This window comes from Gymnogyps californianus, chromosome 1 (assembly GCF_018139145.2).
Source record: "Gymnogyps californianus isolate 813 chromosome 1, ASM1813914v2, whole genome shotgun sequence".
Lineage (NCBI taxonomy): Eukaryota > Metazoa > Chordata > Aves > Accipitriformes > Cathartidae > Gymnogyps > Gymnogyps californianus.
Genome location: NC_059471.1, coordinates 196,713,200 through 196,719,335, shown reverse-complemented (window position 1 = coordinate 196,719,335; position 6,136 = coordinate 196,713,200).

Below are 6,136 nucleotides of genomic sequence, written 5' to 3'. Positions count from 1 at the left end.
AGCAGAGAGAAGCTTAAGTAGAAGCAGAAGGGAGAGCGAGCAGCCGGCCAGCCCAGCACCCTGCTGTCACTGGCCAGTCCTGCAGGGTCAGCACTATCTCCTGCCACCTGCACAAGCCTCTTTTCCTTGAACATGTTACCAGCACTCAGTAGACAGGAAAGGGAAACGGACTTTCTCCAAGCATTTTAATGAGGCTGGTTGTATAATGTTCTCACATCTTCTCACTTCATCTGAATGGAAGGGAGCAAAATTTGCTTTTGATCACTCACTTCTGCTTGAGAAATAATATACAGCACAGTGAGCTGAAACTTTTAAGGTCCAGTTGAATAGGATTCACCAGGGACCTGCGGGACTGGGAGGACAAGAGACATAAAAAAGAGGAGGTCTAAAGAAAACATTGGACCAATACTTGTTAAAGATGGTCATCTGACTAATAGGGATGAAGAAAAAGCAGAGGCATTCAGTGGATTTTTTTGCCTCAGTCTTTAATAACACTGATAGACCTTGGGCTGCCCAGCCCCCTGAGTTGGAGGACCACGAGTGCAGGAACAGTGACTTTCCATTTGTGGACACTGAAATTGTAAGGGACCAGCTGTATCAGCTGAATGTTCACAAGTTCATGGGGCCGGATAGGATTCATCCCAGAGTTCTGAAGGAGCTAGCAGATGTTATGGCAGGACCCCTCTTGATCATCTACCAAAGGTCTCAGGAGTCTGGGGAGGTCCCTGCTGACTGGAAGCTAGCCAATGTTATTCCTATCTACAAAATGGGCGTGAGGGAAGACCCAGGGAACTACAGACCTGTCAGTCTAACCTCAGTTCCTGGAAAAATTATGGAGAAGATTATACTGGGTACTATTGAAAGGCATTTAAAGAATAATGCAATCATCAGGCACAGTCAACATGGGTTCACAAAGGGAAAGTCCTGTTTAACTAATTTGATATCCTTCTATGATAAGGTCACCCACTTAGTGGATGAAGGGAAGACAGTGGATGTAGGTTTTCTGGATTTTAGTAAGGCTTTTGATACTGTCCCTCACAGCATCCTTCTGGACAAGTTGTCCAGCTGTGGGATGAGCAGGTTCACGGTGCGCTGGGTGAAGAACTGGCTGAAGGGCAGAGCTCAAAGGGTTGCAGTGAATGGGCCTACATCTGGCTGGCAACTGGTCACCAGCGGTGTTTCTCAGGCTTCAATTCTAGGGCCAGTTCTGTTCAATGTATTTATCAAAGATCTGGATGCAGGAGTTGAATGCACCATTAGCAAGTTTGCTGATGATACCAAACTGGGAGGTGCTGTTGACTCTCTTGAGGGACAGGAGGCCTTGCAGAGGGATCTAGATAGATTGGAGCATTAGGCAATGATTAATAGGATGAAATTTAACAAGTCCAAATACTGGATTCTGCAGTCCTGATAAGGACTTTGGGCTTGTCTAGTTTGGAGAGAAGGAGGCTGAGGGGCAACCTCATTGCTCCCTACAGCTTCCTGAGGAGGGGAAGTGGAGAGGCAGGGGCTGATCTCTTCTCCCTGGTATCCAGCGACAGGACGCATGGAAATGGTTCAAAGCTGCGCCAGGGGAGGTTTAGACTGGACATGAGGAAGCATTTCTTTACCGAGAGGGTGGTCAAACACCGGAATAGGCTTCCTAGGGAGGTGGCTGATGCCCCAAGCCTGTCAGTGTTTAAGAGGCATTTGGACAATGCCCTTAATAACATGCTTTAACTTTTGGTCAGCCCTGAATTGGTCAGGCAGTTGGACTAGAAGATTGTTGTAGGTCCCTTCCAACTGAAATAGTCTATTATATTCTAAACAATCCCAGAAGAGATCCATTAGCAAGGAGACATGCATTGCTGCAAAAAATACTTCACCGATGTCAGCAACAGTATCACATCTTACTGTTAAGAGTCACTTTTTCTTGACAGGGAGCACAGAGCCTTCTCTTACTGCCAAAGCCTCATCTCAGTGCCAGCAGCCACAGCCAGGCTGCATTGCCAGTTGCCACTTTTTGCTATCATCTGGCATCTCACTTTACTGCCAAACCCCTCACCTCAGTGCTAAGACCCACTGTCACAGCTCGCTGCCATCTGCCAGTTCCCATTGCCAACCCTACCCAGTCTCGTCTCACTGGGTGCATCTGCAAAGGCAGGACTGCTCTCACCAAAGGCATGACTGCTGCTCACGCAGACAGACAGCAGAACCTGCAGAGCTGTGGCAGCACTAACTGCAAACCTAGCCTAGTGAGAGCATCTGTGCCACCATGGGAGTAGCTGGTCTGTGCGAGGGCCACAGTGCCCCCATGCCACTGTTTGGTGAGTGATGCGATTCCAAAGGTGGGCTGATAGGGTAAAGGCTACGTGGATTAGAGTCACAGCCTTGGCTGAAGGCAAGAAATGCCCCACAGCTGCTTCCCAGTCCTTCTGCTCCTTAATAATGTTGTCAGGGAAGCTGCATCCTTTCCATAAAGACATCCTAGGGGACTGTATGAAGGATTCGTGGTAGCATGACCGACATTAAAACCACCAGATTAAAAGGCAGCAATTCCCAAGTGACTAGGAGCTGACAAGGACAGCACACAGTCGCCCTTGGGGAAGTGGCTAAGCTGGGACAAGCTGTAATATAAAAGACAGTGAGTGGGATTCATGTGTAAACTCTGGACACCTACAATGTGGAAATGATTCATCTCGTTTTGAAGAGGACATCTGCATTTGGTCACATGAACTGCACCATTACATTTAGTTATTTCTCCTCCTACGTGATTCAGGAATAGTGCTCTGCAATATCTAGCTCAGATGCCTTCATGTTTGAATAGATAAATCTCACCCTGCATCTAGAGGTAGTGTACCCTCTGCTTAGAAGGCAAATTCTAGATGCTACAGATCTCCCTGTCAGAATTTGCAATCAATCTCTCACTTTTACTCATTTGCTTTTAAATTTCTGAACTTTCAGAACTTCAGAAAACAAGATTTAAAAAAGCCACAGACTTTACCTTCAAGAATCAATATATTCTATATGATAACACCAAATGATTTATTCAAACTGTCTGAAAATAATACTCCTTTTTTGATCTTTTGTTAGAGTTAATTAGAATTCATTCACATGACTTTCCACTTTGATCTGTAAATCAATTTCTGACCCTACCAGCAGCTTGTGAAATATTTATTAGCACAGGATTATCATCACAGCCTGATTATTGTCTAGATTATCCAGCAGCATACATGCCAGCATGTTATTGCTGAGAAACTTGGCCATGGTGTTTGTCTGTAAATTATGACAGTAATTTTCTGTGTCCGAGTCTCTGCCCTACTACAGGTTTCTGTTTACCCACGTGTTTTGGTCTGACAGTACTGTTCCATCTTGACTGTCTCTTTGGCTTGCTATACAGACATAATCTTGCCAAGTAAGATTACAAAATCGATATGATTAAATCGAATAATGGTATTATAATGAAGCGAGCTTCAAAAGAGAAATTTAAATTACTTGTAGATGTCATATTTATTTTAAAAGTGGAGTGTCTGATTTATGGTTATTTTTCTATGCTAGTAGGACTCCTTGCATACTAAATGTGGAACTAGATATAATTTAGGGGGAAGATATAATAGATGTCTACAAAAGCATATGTGTCATGGAAAAGATGGATAGGGATTGATCCAAATACCTTCCCGCAACTAGGGCCCATCAAATTAAACTATGTTTGAAACAAACAGAACAAGGTGGTTTTGATACAACAGGTTGTAAGCCTGTGGAATTCCTTAACAAAAGAGGCTGTGGGTGCCTGAAACTTGCACAGTCCCAAGGGGAGACCAGAAAAAATACTCCAAGAAGAGACCTTTGGGGGATTATTACACCATCACAAGCTCAGGAAATTCCCTGAACATAGTTGGAAGCTGAGACAGTGTTAGGGGAAAGGCATCAACACTGGCTGCCTCATTTTTATGCTTCCTTAGCTGTCCAGTTACAGCCACACTTGGAGATATAATATGCGACTAGATGGACGCAAGGTGGCTGCTCCTATGTTCTTAAAGTTTGTAGATGTTTACACCAAGCTTCCTCAGAAATGGTTACTAGAGGTGGGCATTATTTCCTCATGGGAAAACATGAGGAAGCACCTAGAGTTAGCATCTAGATAGCAGACAAGTGGTAAGGGGAATATAGGAGGAGAAATACCACAGGAAGCCTCTGAGAACAAAAAGCAAGCAGCTTGTTTTGAATTAAGTAACTGGACGGGCAAAAGAAAGGATTCAAAAAGGAGATGACAAAGCAAGGATTAGGAAAATGGTCTTTCAGCAACATTGTCAATAAGCAGGACAAGATTATCAACAGCAGAGAAAAGCATGGTGAAACGATTATGATGTTGAAAGTCTGAGCAAAAGTTTTGCAGATTAGCTGTACTGCCTGAGGCTGTCAGTCCACCTTGCTCAATATCATCCCTCTGGCAGCAGCAATAACAAGTGCATAAGGAGTTTCAGTTGTTTGTTGTTAGAATGGAAAGCCTGTATGTTAGGGGCTGATAAAATACATGCATAGCCCAAATACAGCTATGGCAAGAGAATTTGGTGCATCCATCCCTCACCACAGGTAGGAAAGATTGTTGTGCAGGAGCTGCATGGGGATTTGGTGGTGTTTGCCAGGAGGCTTGAGGCCTGAACAAGCAACCCCCCCCACACGCGTGGGAATGCCACAGGCTGCGCTCCATTCCCAAGTTCACTGCGCCAGGCTCCTCGCTGCTCTGCCTCCTACCTCACCCTGCCTACTCTCCTGCCTGGGACACAGCTGGTGACCACAGACTCTGCTGCACTACATCGCAAGTACCCACTGTACCTGGACAAGGTGGTGAGAAGATGGTACCTCTCCTCCCTGTCTTCTGCCCATGAGGCAGATACTGCGTGTTGGTCCTTGATGAGGACCAACAGAGCCACAGAGCCTACGGAGGGTGAGGAGCAGGGAAAATGAAACAAGGGATGGTGACAGCTTCAGGTTTAGGCTCTCCTGCCTTCTCATCCTCAGTGCTCTTCGGGAGCATGTGGCACTGACAGCTTTGTGTCTGCTGCCTGGATTCCCTCATCAGGGCTGTCACCATCAGGACATCTTGCCTTGCTCATTACATCCCTGCCTGGATGGAAGGACCCCTGCCAAGAAGTATTATTTAAAGCCTGCACCCAATGTTTAAACTTGAATAACAAGCAGGACCATCATATTGTTCACAGTGACTGGGGAAAGGGAAATTTCAAGGCAAAGATGAAAATCTCTGCCTTACTCATGCTGCGTTGCAGATGACAACTGCAAATCTTTGAGAGAAATGTCAGCAATATTTGTTTAAGCATATCTCTGGTTTTCATCTAAGTACTGCTAAATATAAAATCCATAAACAACTTGAGAAGGAGGAACTGTGACCTGGAGCTTTTGTCTGAATGCCATAGCTGCTGGCTATGATGCAGCACGTACATCCTCCTTTGATGCTGTGTGGTCCAGCTTTTGCCCAAAGAGTGGTAATACATGATTCATTCCCAGCCCGTTCCAGAGATGGACAGCAAGGTCTGGTCACCTCTGTGAAGATACAGACCTGAACCCCATTAGGCTGAGGCAAGCAAGCTGAAAGCTGTCCTCTGCATTTCTGGCAAGCTCTCTACCCCTTAGGCTGTTTTATCAGGCATGACTAACCCCACACGAGCTTTAAAAAGCAAGCAGCTGCAAGGGTTTCTAACGGGAGCACCTAAATCCTGACGTGCCCGCTGGTTCAAGACCTTCAGGGCACAGCCTGCTTGGGTGAGGGTCTCCCTTTCCCTCACCACCCCGCCCCCCCACACCTTCTCACAAGCAACTGGGCTGCGGGAAGCGCCACCGTACCCGGTGAGCTCCCCTGCGTGCGCTGCGAGGCGGCCCGGGGGGAAGGAGAGGGGAGGGGAGCGCGGGCCTCCTCCTGCCGGGGCCACCCGCCCCCGCTGCCTCCAGGTCCCCGCCAGGGCCTCCCCTCCTCCTCCTCCTCCTCCTGCTCCCCCCGCCCGCCTCCGCGCCCCTCAGCAGGCGGCACCGGCCGCCGTGCCCCCGGCCCCACGCGCCCCCAGAGCCGCGCCGGCGCATGCGCGCTGCCGCCGCGCGGTGGCTCCTGCAGGGGCAGGGACGCGGCCGCGGCCGCCGCCGC